The 19,142-nt window shown below is 43.1% G+C and overlaps 1 protein-coding gene across 3 annotated transcripts in view; it reads right to left on the reverse strand.

Annotated features, from left to right (window-relative positions):
• The window catches only part of GPR155 (G protein-coupled receptor 155), a 45,919-nt gene extending 43,866 nt beyond the window's left edge, over window positions 1–2,053 (reverse strand). For 2 of the 3 annotated variants that reach the window (XM_077830519.1, XM_077830523.1), the window contains exon 1: window positions 1,639–2,053. The gene's annotated coding sequence lies outside the window, so the exon portion shown is untranslated. Of the gene's footprint in view, window positions 1–1,373; window positions 1,609–1,638 lie in introns of those variants that run through there. The other variant, XM_077830521.1, reaches the window with a different exon arrangement.
• Between the last annotated feature and the right edge of the window lie 17,089 nt (window positions 2,054–19,142).

Below are 19,142 nucleotides of genomic sequence, written 5' to 3' on the forward strand. Positions count from 1 at the left end.
CAGGTGCTCACATTAGAGGAATAACATACTGAATGGGTTTGTCTGCTTTTAAAATTGTCTAGAGTAATAAAACCACCAAAAAGAGGAAGTTAATTGCGTCACCTTAGTGCTTTAAATTAAAAGATACTGTAGTGGTGAGAAGTGATTGGTACAGATTCCACTCCTGTACACTGCCATTCGGTCTTCTAGCCTCGGGAGAGTAAATGAAGAGTAACGGTGTAACCTTGGGCAAATCACTGAAAAGGGACGCCATTAGTCTGAACTCTAGTCAATTCCAAAAGTAGTTTCAGGTACCAACCCTTCTTCTTTGTTCCCTTCCACACTGTTTAGGGTTTTAAAATATTTCCTATTTTTAATTTTTTCCCCACACTTTTGCTGTGTGAAAGTGCCTAGATTCCACAGAAACAACAACAACTAAGAAAACTGACTACACAAAAGAAGCAGTGAAATGAAGGCCCTGGTCTACATACAAAGTGGCACTGATATAACTAAAGGGCGTGGCTTCCAACTAAGTAAGTTAAATGGGTGTAAATTCGGTGTGTAGAAAAGCCCTAACAATATGAGAAGTGTTGCCAATTGCACAAAGTAAACAAACTGAAAAAGGAAAATATTTCCCCTACTCTCTTTTAGTTACAGTAATGTTATGTTTTATTTGTAGATGTGATCTTTGATGCTACACAGTCAGTAAAATATTTTACACACTGAAGTGTGATTTTTAGATTCAACATCCCTTTAAAACAAAAAACCCCTCAGTGCCTCAGTTTTCCCATTTGTAAAATCAGCTAAGACCTAATCACTCACTCTTATTAAATTCTTTTTAACATACAGTGAAAAGTAAAGCCCTATGATTAGTACTTCATATTTATTTTCTGTGAATGCCTACTATGCTCCTTCTGTGTATGAGTAACCACATTCATGATTGGGAAATGTCTGTGTCTGACAAGTACAAAACTAATTGCAATGTGCTGCGTAACAGAAGACTTGAGGGAAAAGCTGGAAGATGAAAAGGAAGGCTAGGTGGGTTTCCTAATTGTTTAGTTTGGTGGTGTGTTTAAACTAAATCTACTTGAATATATTATAACAGATATACACAGCAGATGCTTCACTTTGTCTAGTTTGACAAATACGAAAATAATTGGTGCAAAAAAAAAAAACCCAACCAAACAAACAAGTCAATGCTAAGACTGATGAAAATTGATTTTTTCAGTCAGTGGCACTCTGTACCAGAGGTGTTTACAATCATACTGAAAACACGGTGTAACCAACACTATAGTTTTGGAATGAGATCATGTTTATCAGTAAGTAAGATGTGTTGTTGGATAGCTTGAAGTGAGTATTAAAGGGTAAATTTACACACACACACACACACACACCTGCTAAGCGCCTACTGAAGTCACAGTCGTTAGGGTGTCGCAAACGGTATGCAGCTAAGTAAAAATTCCCCTTCCCGTGGGCAGGCTGAGCGCCTCCGAGGAGGAGACAGCCCGGGCATCTGCACAGAAGATCTCGCTGCAAACCAGCAGTGAGAGAAGAAACACCCACACCGTGTCCAGCGCAGCCTTACGTAAGGCACAGCCTGGAGCAGGGACCGGCTGACATCCCCCCGGCACACACGCCGTACCGCCCCCAATAACATACAGATTTCAGGAGATCTCCCCGCGACGGTCACAGCCCCAACGCGGGAGCGCACATGCCGGCTCCGGAGCCCCTGAGTGCTGGGGCCCTCTCAGTGCCCGGCCACCGGCCGCTCCCCCAGGCCTTCTCTGCTCTCCGAGGTGCCCTTCGCCGCCTCTGCCTGGCGCAGGACTTGGACGCCGCAGGCTGGGGCCGGTCTCCAGCTCAGCCCCATGGAGCGGGAGGCGAGGCGCAGCGCTGCCGCCCTGGGTCCCTCGGCAGCTCCCACGCGCGGCAGGGCCCAGCCCCACAGAGGAGGCGCCCGAGTCTAAGTGCCCGCCCTGCGTCGGGTGCAGCCAGGCGCTAGCCCCAGCCGCGGGAGCAGGAGCTGGGCGCGCATCGCCGCTGCTGAGCCGGGAGCGTGGAGGGAGCTAGTCAGGCGCTCGCTGACGCGACGAGGAAGGGCAGGGGTAGGGAGGCCGGCCCTCAAGATGGCGGCGCTCGGTGGGCTAGTGCCCCTGGGACCCAAGCCCGTGCTAGATGCAGCCGCTTGACCCCGCCCTCTCTCAGGCGGTAGCTTGTGGGGGTGGAGAGCACCGTTCCTTACCCGGGGGCGCACAGAGCTGCCCTCTCTCAGATGGGGGTATGTGGCACACTCTCACCCCTCCAGCTCCTTGGGGTGTGGGTCTATCTCCCCCGTATGCCTGTTGGAGGGAGGGGTTATAGACTTATTCCCCTCTCTCCTTATGAAGGGGCTGCAGAGCTATCCCTTCATCTCCTTACTAATGGGGGGCTTTGGATGTGTCCCCAAGTTTCCTCAGGCTGGGAGTTTATCATGCAGCCCTACTCCTCTTGGAGAGGGAAAGGGAGGCCTCAGACCTTAACCCCACATTTCCTTGGCGGGGGAGGAGACTATAGATCTGATCCCAAGTCTTGTTCCTGACAAGGGCTATGACAGATCCCCCCACCCCTTCAGAAATCCTGTCTCGAGGAAGGGGAAAGGTGGTCACAGGACCTGCCCTCACCCCCCCCCCCATTCCCTGTGACCTCACAGTGCAGAAAGATGACCTCCCCAAAATGAGCCAGAGTTGCTTTTCATTGTTAGTAGGAACAGAGCTGCTCCCAGCCTCACTCCTTGGGAGGAGAGAAGGGTTGTAGATTCTGGCCCCCTGTTCTCCCTATGCTGAGAAAGACTCCCATCTTTGGGGATTAGTTCTCAACAGCATTTGGAATCTCTTCTTGGGAGCCTGAAAGAGTAGGGCTTGGCCCTTTCTCTGAGAAACTTGCTGTATCACTCCCTTAATATTGTCACTGTTCTGCATGAGCAGGTGAAGCATTTCACATCATGAACCGGATCTCAGGCCCACAAATGTTTGGCTCTGTAAGCCCCCAGATCCTTGTCACAAAGGCTCAGGGGCTATATGCCTATAGAATCTGTATATACAGCCATGGATAGGGCCAGTGGGTGCATAAAATTTAGATGCAAGGAGCCTCATCTCTAAAGCTTTAGACACTAACAGCAGGGCATAAAGGTGGAAGCTTTTAATTTGCTATTTTATTTCTTTTCTAAGTAAACTAGAACTAAAACTAGAAATTAAACATTACCCATGTAATGCTCCACAATAACAGAAAGAGCAAATTATCATAGAATTAAGAGAGAGTAGTCAGGAGGTGATAGTTTTCTATATTTGTTGTAACTTGTTTAGCCTACTAATTTAGTTGGAGGCTGAGTTTCCAAACTGTGTTAATATATAACCTGCAAAGGCTGGCCTTATAATTAACTATGCCTTACTTGATAACTTAAGTTGGGTATTTAGAATCAATAGTCATGATTCTCTTGCTGCTGCAAAGGAGAATCAGACTTTAAGTTGCCTCTTCTTAACCCACTATTGAAGGAAGGAGAAATCAGGTCATGACTTACCCATTTTCCATCAGTCTTGGTGGTGGCTGAGCAGGAAGGAACTAAGTCATGTGTTGCTTCCGCTCTGATCTCACTGCCGTCTGTCTGAAGGGGGGACAACTGTAAAATGCTTTCTTTGTATACCTTCCCTTTCAGTCTGTGTGTAGGACCTTCAAAAGCGCAAAGCCCAAAACAGCGTGTTTTCCGTGTTCTGAACACTTGGAGCACACACACCTGTGCCAATAACCCCTCGTAACTGGGACAGTGGAACTTACAGGCAGGGGAATTTTCATAGTTTCTTCAGGAAGTCAATTAAAAAAATCAAACCAAACCTGGGGCCTTCAACTAAGTAAACAAGAATCTCACACACAAGAAAAAGACTTAATACACGCTTTCAGCATGTAGATAAACTGGAAAGAAAAACAACAACAACAAAAAAGAGACTGAGAACCAACAATTGCAGAGGAAAAAGGATGGACAGGTGACAGACAACTTAAAAGGAAACTTTATTTTTTGTCAAACATTCTCTCCCCAAAATGGGTCAATCTTGGCTCTTATACCCCTGAATCTATCAAATCCAAAGGGAAGTTGAAGGGAACAAATAGGATGTTATATTTTAAGAAGGGGTGGGGTGGGGGGAGAAACAACATGAACAGGATACTTAGGGCAAGGATAATGAAAAGGTTTATATAAAAAGAGATATAAAAGCCCTTAACCAAAACAGAAGGGGGCACTGAAGGAACAAAAATGTTTGGAAAAGGGATTGTAGGAAACTTTAAAGGAGCACCGTGTAATCTTTCCCACCTCACTAGTAGCTACCGTAAGGGATTGTCAGAGTGGTGGCGGTAGGGTGACCAGACAGCAAGTGTGAAAAATTGAGACAGGGGTTGGGGCGTAATAGGAGCCTATATAAGAAAAAGACCCAAAAATCAGGACTGTCCCTATAAAATCGAGACATCTGGTCACCCTAGGTTGGGTGTTCCTTCTTGAGCATGGTAGTCAGATGCACATCCCTAGATCCAGAAAAGTGCTCCTATCCTGATACTTACAATTCTGGTTTTGGGGTATTGTGGGGAACACCATTAAGGGAAGAATGGAGGTAAAAACATTGATAGTAATATAACTTCAATTTTCATATTTTAAAGTTCATTAAGAGATCACAAGTTGGTAAAAAGGTTGAACACAATTCTTCTGGGATGTTCCAGGCTTAAGCACCACTGAAAGAAAAAAGAAAAAAAGATAATCAAGAGAGGAGAAAAGAATAAATGAAATGGGGGGGGGAAATCAAATTTCTACTTAGAATACAGAATATTATGAAAACAAGTATTTTATGATTGTTACCCTTTGAATATCAACTACAGAAAGATAAAGAATAAGGACATACAAGAAATAATTATTTGCACTTATAAAACACCTTTCTTCCTGACTGGACTGAAAACTCTTTACAGACTAAGTGGTATAGTGACAAATGCACCACTTCTAGGATGAAACATGGTAGATATTCTGAGTCAGGAACACCACACAACAGAAAGTGAAAAGTAATTTCTCAATTTGAAACTATAGGAGAGTTTAGGTAGAACATAAACCAGTGGACAGGACACCAGTCTTACGACCCTTAGTCTTGTGTAAAGTGCTGTGAAATCTCCCATTAAGTACAATTTGTCCCAGAAGAGCACCTTCAGCAATGTAGTGCTCCATTGCACCATGCTAGGTGACTGGTTCAGTACTGATTTTGAGGACACTGCTTGTCTATCTTTCCTCTGTTCCCAACAGCAGATAATTGTATTGGCCTGTGTCATTGATGCTCCCACACACAGAGCATCTCCAACAGTAGCAGCAGAGTGAAACAGCCTAGGATCACATCAATTTCATTCTGTTCCTTTTTCTAGACTAGTGCTATGTGCATGACCAGCCTGGGGGAGAAAAAACAAAACAGAAAAGGGGAGAAACAGAAATGGAAAGGAGAGGCAGGACAACAAAAAGGAGAAGCTAATGAGAGAACAATAAACTTAGAATAGATGCTCACAAATGGAAAAAAGTGGAAAGGGAATAACAAAACACAAAAAAAACCAGCAAAAAAGGTGGCGGGGCGGGGGGTGAGTTAACTGCACTAGTGGGAACATTGTTTAAGGATCATACTCAAACCCATGCTCCCTAGCCTAGAAACGCCTTGTCTAGACTAGGACTTGAAAGATGTTAGCTAAGCACATGTTAACAACCTCATGTAGACAAGGCAGCATGCCTCTAACATATTAAACTAGTTCTTTAACTCAACTAATTATAGAATACATATTGAGAAAAATAACCACACGGTCCTCAGTACAATACTAATTAAATACTGTACAGATGACCACCGTATCACTGATGTCAATAATGTAGAAGAAAGTACTACGGGACAGAGAATATTGTCATCCCTTTTTTTACTTGAGCTGTTAGCCAAAATTCAGGGTCTAGTGGGTTGCTTCAATCAGGTGGAAAAGTTGATTTGGAGTCAGCTATTTCTCTGATGCATTCCTCTTTATTTACAAAGTCCTGCTTTCCTGAACTCAGTAGGCAAACAGTTTTTTTGCTCACAGTTCCAGGTGCTTTTCCGGTTAGCATTTAGCCCAAAATCTCTCTAGGCTTTTCTCAGGTTCCTAGAGCTTGTTCTGGCTGTCCTTGGCTTTCTGTTGCTTCTTTGTTAGTTTCTCCTCCCCCTGACACATGTACACAACTCTATCAATGGATGCCCACACCCATGTGTTTGCTATATCAGGCCCCAGGGGAGCCCGCGTCAGACAACTTTTTATTACAGAAATTGGAGAAGGGGAGAGGCTGTTCTAGAATTAATTGACAAATAGGGCAGAACTAGTTGAGAATTTGAAGGTGGAAGGCACCTTCAGTGAAAGTGATCTTGCAATAATAAGTCCATCATCATGACTTGATCATATTTATAATGTGCAAACAGAATAAAGTCCAGACCAGAAAAATACATTGTATACACACACACACAGAAATTTAAGAGTACCATATTTCACAAAGGTGAAAACAATTGTGAGCCACATCAGCTCTCAGGAAGAATTTAATCAGGGAAATGTGAATAATTGGGAATTGTTTAGGAACACTTTACTAGATGCTCAAAAATCCACAAACAAGGAATTCTGCTATATTGGTTTAAAAATGAACCTGGTTTAGAGGGGAATTGAACGCATCTATAAAAAATAAACAAATTGAAGAAAGGGGAAGTTGACAGTAATGAATATAAAACAGAAGCTAGGAATTGTAGAAAATTGATAAGGGAAGCAAAGGGAAACAAGGAGGACTCTGTGGCCAACAGAGATAAGGACAATACAAGTTTTTAAAATATATTAGGGACAAAAAAATATCCTAACAATGGTTTTGTACCAGTACTGGATGAAAATGGTAGAATTATCAATAATAACACAGAAGAGGCAGAAGTATTCAATAAATATTTATGTTCTCTATTTGGGGGGAAAATAGATGTGGTCATATCATATGATGTGATAGCACTCTCTGTTCCACTACATTGGGACAATATTAAAAAACAGCTACAACACTTAAGCATGTTTAAAATCAGTAGGTCCAGATACCTTTCATCCAAGAGCTTTAGAAGAGCTGGCAAAAGAGCTTGCTGGGCCATTAATGTTGATTTTCAATGTGTCTTGGAACACTTGGGAAGTTCCAGAAAACTGGAAGAAAGGTAATGTGCCCATATTTAAAAAGGGTAAATGAGATGACCTGGGTAACTATAGGTTTGTCAGTAAGACATTGGTCTTAGGCAAGATAATGGAGTAGCTGATACAGGGCTTGATGTGGAAACTAGATGCTGTCAAACTAATATCTTTTTTTAGATGAGATTACAAGTTTAATTGATAAAGATAGTTGTGTTGAGGTAATAGACTTCTGTAAGGCATTTGACATGGTAACAATTTGATTTAAAAACTAGAATGATATAAAATTAACATGGCACACATTAAATGGTTTAAACTCTGGCTAACTGATAGGTCTCAAACTGTAATCATCATTGAATGGGTGTTTCTAGTGGGGTCCAACAGGGATCTGTTCTTGGTCTTACATTAGGCATTGTCATCAATGACCTGGAATAATAATAATAAAAATAAACACTGATAAAGTTTTTGAATGACATAAAAATTGGGTGAGTGGTAAATAATAAAGAGGACAGGTCACTACTGGAATTGTTGTGGATACTAATATAGGGTCCTGCCAGACACTGATTTAACCATAAATTCCTTCATTAAATTCAAGTATTTATGTAATTGCTCTAAACATGTTTAAAAGCCTAAATGATAAGCAGTTACTACAGCTATACAACAACAAACGTTTATAAGTAATGATCAAATACTTACAAAGGATGAGACCCAGGGGTGGTCAAACCTATGCTGACTGGCTCCAGTTTGGTCAGCCAGGTACTAGTGATGAGCCATTTAAGAGCTCACCCTTTTCTACCCTTTAACAAAAAAGTTATGTCATTGCCAATTACTAACTTTAGCAGTTTAGGGCTAGACCCTGTTCTTAGGCCTGAAGTAGATAAGATTGCTGACTGGGTTCCCTTTTTCCAAGTCTTTTTTTATTTTATTTTTTAAATCTTTACCATACTTCTTCCTAGCTGCTGACCAATACTTCTTTAGCTGAAGCTTGTGTATAACCAGGTACAGCTCCAAGGTAACATTGGTATGTTAAAGTTACTTCTGACTCAACATGCACAACCCTTCTTTATTGTTCAAACTAGTTGGAACCATCCGGGATAATTAGAGACCCCTCTTTTCTTATCATCCACATTCTGAGCTCAGCATTTTTACAACTTCTCTCCAGTTACATTTTTTTTTTTAACTTTAAGCACATTATTTCCAAGGTCTTCCCATGGCTGCTAAAACCCTTTTATTTACCTATCTAATCCTATGGTCACTGTGTGACACAGAGGACCACTGGTATTTCACTACTCAGCAACTCCTATCAAGCTTGACAAACTCATTACACCTATCACATTGCTGTCATGATATCAATCTATAAAGAATGTTGTATGAGTACCAAATGAAAGCTGGTGACACATTGGCCATTAATATAATTGAAAAATGTATTTATTACACTATATGAGGAATTACTGATATTATGCTTTAAGTCTGTAACCAAACTAAGGGAGAAACAAGTTGTCTTCCAGACAAGAGGGAATATAGTTATCCCCATGTCTCTAATGGGAATTGAGCAAGGTGATGCCAGAGACAGTAGGCAGTTCATTTGCATTGGAGATACACAGGGCAACAAATTAACATGAGGATGTGAAATCAACCTGGGAAGACACTGGAGTCTGAACCCCAGGGATTCATCCTGATTCTGGTGTCAGAGACAATAAACTTTGGGGAATATAAGGGGCAGCAAAATGACCTTTGGTTACCCATCACTTAGGGGACAAAGAGGCCAGTGCTCTTTGTATTTTTGCACAGTGGATCCCCTAACATGTGGGTGGGTGACACTGAAAGGCCGATTTAGGTAAGAATCTTATTTTAGCCAAGGATTTTGGTTAGTTAAGTTTTGGTCACTTAGAAGCATGTCATCCTTTAGTTTTATTTTTAACTATTTCTCTCTCTCTGTTACCTTTGCGTAGTATCAGTTGAATTTCTGTTCTTTATTAATAAACTTATGTTTCCTTGCACTGTAAGTTCATCCCAATGCAGTGTGTTGAAATAAAGTGTGAATCCTCAGCTAAGCCAACAGGCGGCTGTGTATCCTGTCTCTTTGGAGACAGCAGACTTGGTCATTTCTGTGGGTGTCCAGTGACAGGGGCTGGATGCTGCAGGGAGATGCTTCTGGAGAGTCTGGGAGCTGAATGCACCAAGGATTAACCTGCAAGGCAAAGTTAGGACTGGTGGAGTCCTGAGGACTCTGTGGGGCTGACTAGCAAACTGGAGTGACAAAGAGTTGTGACTCAGTTTAGCCCAGCAGTTCCCTTTTATGCTGAGGCAAATGGGTAACAGAGTGACTTTACCACTCTGCACACTGAGAAAGCGTCACACACTGATATAGAGCGATCTGAATTGCTTGGTAAGCTGTGCAAAGTCAACAGTGTATGTTTTAATACTGCTATAAGTAAATATATATCACTAGGAACAAAGAACGTAGGCCATACTTACAGGATGGGGACCTCTATCCTGGGAAGCAGTGACTCTGAAAAAGATCTGGGGGCCGTGTTGGATAATCAGATGAACATCAGCTCCCAGTACAATGCTGTGGCCAAAGGACTACTGTGATCCTTGGATGCATAAACAGGGGAAACTCAGTAGGATTAGAGCAGTTATTGTATCTCTGTATTTGGTACTGGCACAACGGCTGCTGGAATTGTGTGTCCAGTTCTAGTATCCACGCTTCCAGAAGGATGTTAATAAATTGGAGAGGGTTCACAGAAGAGCCAAAAGAATTCTTAGCCAACATGCCTTATAGTAAGATTCAAGGAAATTAATAATTTAGCTTAATAAAGAGAACGTTAGTCTGTAAGTACCTACATGGGGAACAAATAGTTGATGGGCTCTTCACTCTAGCAGAAAAAGCACAATCCAATGGCTGGAAGTTGAAGGTATGAAAATTAAGACTGGAAATAAAGTATGTTTTAAAGTGAGAGTAATTAGCAATTTGAACAATCTACCAAAGTTTTTGATGGATTCTCCATCACTTACAATTTTAAAATCAAGATTGGATGTTTGTCTAAAAAGATCTGCTCCGGGATCTATTTTTGGGAAGTTCTATGGCCTGTGTTACACAGGAGGTTAGACTAGATAATCACAATGGTCCCTTCTGGCCTTGGAATCGATGAACCCACTCTTGTGAGTGCCTCCTGTCAGCTGAGTGTGGTGCTGCAGTTTTCTTTTTCACCTGGTGCCCCCGGTAGGTTGATAACCTCATCAGGTGGATCTTAAGTGGCTCAGCCCTCCGGCTAAGTCACTCAGTCAACAATGGATGAACCCCTTCTAGGCTAACTGTTATAGAGTCCCTGCCCTGTTATAGAGCACTGCCCCCAGGGCTTTCTCCCTTGAAACTCTTTGTTTTCACCAGTTCTCATTGCCCCAGTTCTCCATCCAGGTCACCTCCCAAGTTTAGTGTCCTTTTGGGGTATCAAGGTTCAACACATGGTTGGCCTTCTCTGGGGTCTTCAGTCCTGTCTCTGGGCCCTTTTAAATCTAGCCTTTTTTCTTGGGCTTTTAAATTAGCCATGTCCCCTTTCCAGCACTGGTGGCTGGTGGTGGTGGTCTGCCCACCACTCCAGGCCTGCCCACTACTCCAGGTCTCAACTCAGGGATCCTGCACCAGTGGCCATGTACTGCTTCCCTGAATAGTTGCTGCTGCATTCCCTTCGCTGCTTCCCACTCAGTCCCACCACCTTCACATGTTACCTTAGGCTTATAATCCTTAGGTTGTCTCTGTCCTATCCCTGCTTGAGCACGGTCTCTCCCAGGCTTCCTTGCTTGGAGAGTTTTGCTGTCTCCTAGCCCATCTGGTCCCAGCCAGCAACTGAGCTGCTCAGGCCCTGCAACTCCTTTTATTTGAATCTGCTGCACGCTGATTGGCTGCTTCTCTGCAGTCTTTCTAGGTAGGCCCAGAGGACCCCCCCTTATCTGGGACAGGATAAGGTAGCATCACAAGGCCTCCAGCAGGGGGCCTCAAAGGGCCAGGTACACCCCTTCATACCACCCCATATAGAAAGAAAAGAAATAATATAACAGGTCATCATCCTGCCCTCTGAGGTATTGCCACACAGGGGCTCTTCCTGTACAGTGGATGAGAAGCTGGATATGAGTCAACAGTGTGCCCTTGTTGCTAAGAAAGCTAATGGCATTTTGGGCTGTATAAGTAGGAGCATTGCCAGCAGATCAAGGGACGTGATCGTTCCCCTCTATTCGGCATCAGTGAGGCCACATCTGGGATACTGTGTCCGGTTTTGGGCCCCACACTACAAGAAGGATGTGGAAAAATTAGAAAGAGTCCAGCGGAGGGCAACAAAAATGATTAGGGGGCTGGAGCACATGACTTATGAGGAGAGGCTGAGGGAGCTGGAATTATTTAGTCTGCAGAAGAGAAGAATGAGGGGGGATTTGATAGCTGCTTTCAACTACCTGAAAGGGGGTTCCAAAGAGGATGGATCTGGATTGCTCTCAGTGGTACCATATGACAGAACTAGGAATAATGGTATCAAGTTGCAGTGGGGGAGGTTTAGGTTGGATATTAGGGAAAAACTTTTTCACTAGGAGTGTGGTGAAGTACTGGAATGGGTTACCTAGGGAGGTGGTGGAATCTCCTTCCTTAGAGGTTTTTGAGTTCAGGCTTGACAAAGCCCTGGCTGGGATGATTTAGTTGGGTATTGGTCCTGCTTTGAGCAGGGGGTTGGACTAGATGACCTCCTGAGGTCCCTTCCAACCCTGATATTCTATGATTCAATTCCCCCCAAGGAGTCCAGTCACAAATTTAATTAGCTCATTATTTTTTTTAACAAGCATTATCAGCATGGAAACATGTCCTCTGGAATGGTGGTCGAAGCATGAAGAGGCATATGAATGTTTAGCAGATCTGGCACATAAATACCTTGCAACACTGGCTACAAAAGTGCCATGCGAACGCCTGTTCTCACTTTCAGGTGACATTATAATTAAGAAGCAGGCAGCAGTATCTTCCGTAAATGTAAACAAATTTGTTTGTCTTTGCAATTGGCTGAACAAGAAGTAGGACTGAGTGGACTTGTAGGCTCTAAAGTTTTACATTGTTTTGTTTTTGAGTGCAGTTCTGTAATAAAAAAAAATCTACATTTGTAAGTTACACTTTCATGATAAAGAGATTGCACTATAGTACTTGTATGAAGTGAACTGAAAAATGCTATTTCTTTTGTTTTTTACAGTGCCAATATTTCTAATAAAAATAATAATATAAAGTAAGCACTGTACACTTTGTATTCTGTGTTGTAATAGAAATCAATATATTTGAAAATGTAGAAAAACTTCCAAAAATATTTAATAATTTCAATTGGTGTTCTATTGTTTAACAGTGTGATTAATCGCGATTAATGTTTTTAATTGCGGTTAATTTTTTTGAGTTAATCACATGAGTTAATTGCAATTAATTGACAGCCCTAGTTCTTTCACTTACAATTTTGTGTATGTGGATGGGTGGTTAATATCCCAAGTTTTAAAAAAGCAAAGTGAACTCCCCTCCCCTCCTCAAAATTCTATCATATAGCATCATAGTGAGACCCACCTGGTTCATCAGCAGATCTGAAACCTTTAGATCCACTATACAGACCTCTGCCACTTGAGCCAAAGGAATAACTGATCTGGAGGGGAGTGTGCTGTAATGGTCACAGATATTTCTGCCCATGACACCAAACTTGACCCCCTCTACTTCGTCCCCTCCAAACTGTCCTTGTCCAAATCCTGCTCTTTTCCCCCTCTCCTCCTGGCTCCTTGTCCCAGTCCCCTTCTCTTTGCCTACCGAGTCCCCCAGTCTCCACTACTCAGGCTTCTCATCCCATATCCAGTCTCCTTACACAACCACTCCTAGTCTCCCTCTCCGGCCCCAAATCCTTTGCCTAGCTGTAAGTCAGGAGTTCCTCCCTCCTGGCTCCTTGTCTGATCTGTCTCTCCCCTTCATCCCACACTGGCTCTTAGTCATAGTCTCCCTCCCCAACTTCAGTCTCCCCTGCCCCCAGAGTTTTGTCTCAGTCTCTTTGCCCAGCCAGTCCCAGTCTACTCCTCTCACCCCAGTGCCTCATCCAATCTCAGAATTCCTCCCACAGCTAACCGTCTGCCAGCAACCCCCCTACCCAACTTCCCTCAGTGGTTCCCAGTTCCAGTCTCCCCCACAGCTCCCAGTCCCAGTTTCCTTGTCCAACCAGTCCCAGTCTTTCCTCTCCCGGTCTGTTCCCAGTATCCCTGCCCTGCTAGTCCCTGGCTCTGCAACTAGCTCCCCATCCCAGTCTCTTTGTCCAACCACTGTCAGCCTCTCCTACTCCACCTCCCAGGCACACTTCTTCTCTGCACCCTCCTACTCATCCCATTCTCACCAGAAGCCTTGTCCCAATCTTCTTCTTTTCCTCTCCTCACCCCAGGACTGGCTTTTGTCTCCTCTGCATCCAATCAGACAGCTTCCTCCACTCTGCCTGAGCCTGGGGGTAGGGACAAGAGTGTCATCAAGAGCAAAGGAGAGACAAGCTCTTTGTTGTCAGTTCCAGTGCCTGGTCCCACCCCAGCCTGGAGCAGCTATTACAGGGAAGCCCTTTTGAGTCCTGGTAGCTCAGAGCTGGAATGTGTTGAATCATTGTGTGATGAGGACGTAGCATTCATAAGAGAACATCAGAGTTATATTTACCTGCACCCTGTAAAAGTTTGGAGCAATGCTGGAGCGGTCAAAGGCCCTAGAGCTTTTCAAAGAAAGTTTCAAAAACATTTTAATATTGGCAAAACAATGTGTTTTCCCCTAGCCTCATTCTCAGAACTTGCTCAACAGTTTTGGCTGAAATTTAAAAAATAAAAATAAAATTGCAGCCTGAGGCGGACACCCAGCACGGAAAACTCCAAAAAAAGCTAAAGTTTGAAGTTCTAAGTAGCTGAAAGCAGGGATCTCTAATCACAGGTGGAGGATGAAAATATTGTTTGTGGGGGGGTCCGTGCCCAGATCTATCCCAGCCTGGTGCAGAGGGGAGGCCTGGGGTATGGGCCCATCCAGCACTCACCCTGGGCAGTGGCGGCTCTGCTCCTGTCCCCTGGTGCTGGCCTAGGCCTGGCTCCCTGTTCTGGCCCATTGGCTTGCTAGGAGGCAGCTTGAGGAGCCCATCACAGCATCACATAGTGCACATCTGGGTTTCACCAGTGGAGCTGGATTTAGGTTGACTGGAGCCACCTCTAGCCTTAGCTACCTGCTGCCGAATCTGATAGTAGTGTCAGGCAATCTTAATAATAGGCAGTGCAGCTACCCCTGCCTTAAACACCACTGAACATCACAAAATAAGCTCCCAGTAGAATATGACAATGATTGACCTTTGCAGGAAGACAGGGGTATCACTACTTTTGGAAGGAGATGAGCAGGCAGAGGTAATTATGGTACACACAAATGAATCAGGATGAAATACACCTTGAGTTCTACCAATATAGTAGCAGTGTAATTTCCAGCCAGCTGTTCATTTATTTTAGAACAACATGGAACACTTAGAGACTTATGGATACAACCATTGTTAGCAATTGTAGACACAATTGAAAGAAGAGAATAGCACCTTTTACGTAATCTCCTTTCTCTCTGTTACTTACTCATGAAAAATACTTACTCAAGTGCTTCTTTGTTATTGACAGAACCCCAGCGTTCTGTGAAAACTTGTTGAAGTCAATGGGTTTATGCCAGCAGAGAGTTGGGGCTTGTAACTTTAAATCAAAAAGAAGCACTACTATCACGCTGCTTGTTGCTTACAAGAAAAATATAGTGAACAAGACCGGGACCTGTATGCTGTCACTGCTAACTTTACAACGCTGACTGTGGAAATTCCTGTCCAGAAATATTAATGCATGTCACTCTCCAACTGCATGATAGAATAAGCTGGAGTAATTGTAGACAAAATTCTCTTGGATCCATTTTGTAATAGCAAATGGAATGTAGCAGGGATATGTTTTGATATGAAGTTTCTTTGGTTTCTTCTGTACAGCAACAGATTGATGATGCCACCTGAAATGTCATACCAGGCACTTGTATTAAACATTGAACAACTTCTGGCAAGTGCTTTAAAATGAACAGATTGAAAGACTTCTTGAAATTTCTCTTCATCTCACCAAAATACTACCAATTGCACGGGGGAATGTGGCAATGGAACACACGTACCAAAAGTAAATGAAGATATTGCATAGGAACTTCTCTATGTGGATGACAATGCTCTTATTGCACATATGCCATATGACATCCAGTTTATCACCTATAGTTTTGCCAAGACAGCTATAAAACTATAGACTTACTACTCAGCTGAAAAAAACCAAACCATAACAGCTAAACTGGAACAACATAACTCATAAGCTTATAAGACCTAGCATCACACCAATGACCTCAAACACAATAAAGTAAATTTGCATCTTCAATTACCTTCTCTTACCTTTGTCAAACATCGTCCTCATTGATCAAGTTACCCATCTGCTTGTCTAGCATTTTACAATAGTACCAGTCATTGTGGTGTCTAAATTGGGTACCAGAACCAAATTGGTATTTTCTGTAGGGAAGATTGGAACATTAAATCTGGAACCATCACAGTATCACACAAAAGCTTGAAGTCCATGTTTACAGCCTATGATAACTTCCACCTTATTTTATATCTGAAACATGGACATATGTTGCTGGATGTAATCGGGTTGTTTGCCCTGGAGAGTCTGAGGCCAAGCCAAGGCTGATTGCAGAATGAGCCGCACCTGAGAGGAATGAAGCACTTTCCTATGAAGAGCAGAAGGAGCCCACAGTAAGGTGGTGGAGGGGCTTTAGTGAGACTACAGAGAGTGATAGAGGCTTCTCAAAGGAATACTCTGAGAGCAGAGAAATTGCTCCAGCAAGGAAGGGGCAAGAGAAGCCTGCTGAGGCAGGAAGGTCTCTGTCTGAACATGGGAAGTTTGGACTGTACTGGGGGTGGGGGTTGTTTACTTTTGAACTTTAAGGTAATAAATCAGACCCTAAAGAGGGCTGGTAAAACTCTGTGGAGTTTATTTGGGGATCCAAGAAGTGAAACTGAGGTGAGACGCTATGTGCAGGACTACTCTGAGGTCGCCAGGGGGTTCTGTGAGGTGGCTGCTTATCAGCACTGGCGTATCAAAGAGAAGAAAAATGTCATAGTTATAATCTTCAACCTTCCTTGTCAAATGATAAGAGACAAATCTTTATGAAATTCTGCAAACCAGAATGGCAGCAATGCTTCTGCAAGGACAGCTTTACTGAAATGGAAACATCCTCTTCTTGTAAGGCACTAGGCACCAAAAGACAATGTTATACAGGGTGAAATTCACCCCCCTTGCAGAGTATAATGTATAAGGATCCACAGAGAGGTCTCAGTGAAGTCAGTAGCAAAACTCCCAGTGATTTCAGTAGGACCAGGATTTGGCCTAAAAGTTTATGAGGGAGACAGACAAAGCGATGCAAAGATATTGTGAAAAAAGCAGCGTGATCATTGGCACAGAGATGACAGCTTCTGGAAAGCTAGCACAGCAAACAAATCAGTCTGACAAGTCAAAGTACAAACCCTAGACTGCCCCTCAATACTGTGTGAACGTGTCAAACTGCAGGGTAAAAAAATGCCAAAAGAAATAGTGGCCCTATCAAGTAGAATTCTAAACTTCACTGTTCTAACATACTGCTTTATGAGTGGTTAATCTAGGGGATTTGTTATTTGAAATTAAAAAGTTTTTGTCTTCCAGTTTTATGTTATGATTTAGAAATAGCTGTATATTTGAGTAGCATTAGTTTATACAGTGTACAGTATATAGACATTGTAGTTATTATACACTGTGTATGTTTGCTTTGAATTAGCTGAGGAACCACCACATGATGGAATGAAATGTGAGTTGTGGCTAGTTTCCATGTGAAGCCACTTTCATTCACTTGACTGTATAAAGACAGTTACTGGTATTGTGACTGTCATTTCCTTCCATCACGTCTGCACTCATTTAAGAGTTGTTATCCATAGTCATTGTGAGAAAATTAAATTCATTTTGATTCTATCAAAAGAAAGAAATGGAATGAGATTAGCAGTTGTAACTCCAGTTGTCAAACACTGTTTGCAAGCCCTCTCTGACTTTGCTAAGGAAACTTGCACTCAGATAAGTTGCATAAAATAAACTGTCTTTTTGATAAGAAATCTGCAAGACTTGACTAGCATGCCAGCTGGTGACAAACTGATTCATTTGGAAAACCAAAGCCACTTTTGACACCTACATATCATGAGTTTTTGAATGGTGTATGTTGAAACCTTTTCACTGTTGGTCAGACCTTAATCGAACGATCTCCCCTGCTTATCATGATTCTGTTTGTGAGCACAGTATATCCCTATGGAAACAACAGCAGCTTACAACGTTTCGGAAAGCACGTCTCTCATTTAATGAATTTGTACACGTGCAGTTAAACATTACATTGCAATTACTGTATCTTTTTTTGTGTTGTCTGTTTCGGGTAGAAAACCCCATCAGACCAGTTCTTTTTGTTGTTCATTCATCTCCCCCTCCTAATTCCAAATCTTTTGTTCCTCTGTTCCATACACATGCTACCATGTCCCTTGTTGTTCCTGCACTCCTGCGTACATGCTACTGGTACATCCTTCTCCTGTGCTCTTGCACATGCCTTCATGCTTCGTCTTCTCCACTGCTCTGAACATGCTTCACGGTTCCTCTTCCTTCCTCTCCCCCATTGCTTCTCATATTTAATGATTTTTCATTTTATTTTAACCCTTCAAGTTTTTAGAATCATTTGATGTTGTGGGGTAAGTACCCTCATCAGAGGAGTGCTGGTTTGTGGGGGAATTAAAGTAGGGGGTTGGCAGCCCGAGTAACCTAATTGCCCACACCACAGCCCTGACTCCCAGGAGAGCACAGCCTAGTGGCCAGTGTCAGTAAGACTGCCCTCCTCTGTGGGACTGCACGGCCCCATGGCCAGAGTAGAGTGGGCTGCCACTGGGGTGGGTAGCAGTCGGGCCCTCCCTACTCCACCAGGTCCCAACTCAGGGCCCTGTCTGGGGGAGTGGGTGGGGGAAAATCCACCATAGACTCAGCCGGGGTCCTTCTAAAACACACAGAGTATAGCTCTGATTCCATAACCAGATCACTGTCTAGTTCCTCTGGGCTACTTCCTACCCTTTCTTCCGAGACTGGTAGTTTTGAGGCTTCTGTTGTCTCTCCTCTGTTGGTGGTGGTGTGCAGCTGCGGGTCGGCTGGAGACTCGGCTGGCTCCTGTGTCTTGGTGCTCTGGTAGGCTCTTCGCAGGAGACTGCAAACACATGTACTCCCTTCGGCAGCCAGTCCAGAGTGAGCTGAGCTACTCTCTTTTATACCTAGGCCTCCTCACCCACAGAGTGTGGTTTATCCTTGCTGAACCAGTGTGGGTGGGTACACACTGTCACATTTGGGTTGCAAGAGACCTCAAATGGATCACGCGTGCCAGATCTTTGGATCACAGAACTGATTTAATTATTCTTAAAGGTCCTTAAGAGATGGGTATCTGTTTCTAGATCTGAATATTTTCAGTGATGGCAGCCCTCCCTTCTTCCTTTATTCTTTCTGAACAGTGTTTAAATTCTCAACTTCTGTTCTGCTTCTATCAGTTTAGCTATAATAATGGATGTGGGGTTTTTTATTTATATTTTAAAATGCTAATAGTAACCTGCCTTCCCTCTGAATCCGTTCTTGTAACAAAATTATGGAGCTGATTCTCCACTTTGTTACACCAGGTTTAGGTTGGTTGATGGAGTTACACTGACATAAAACTTGTGTGACTGAGTGGAGAATCAGGCCCTGTCTAGATTATACATGAGTCATTTTACAAGTTGCTGTACCAGCAGGCAAAAGATAGAAAGGTACTGTTGTCACTAACTTTAAATTTTCATAGCTATAGTTCTGCTCAAAGA

Source organism: Eretmochelys imbricata, chromosome 11, assembly GCF_965152235.1.
Source record: "Eretmochelys imbricata isolate rEreImb1 chromosome 11, rEreImb1.hap1, whole genome shotgun sequence".
NCBI lineage: Eukaryota > Metazoa > Chordata > Testudines > Cheloniidae > Eretmochelys > Eretmochelys imbricata.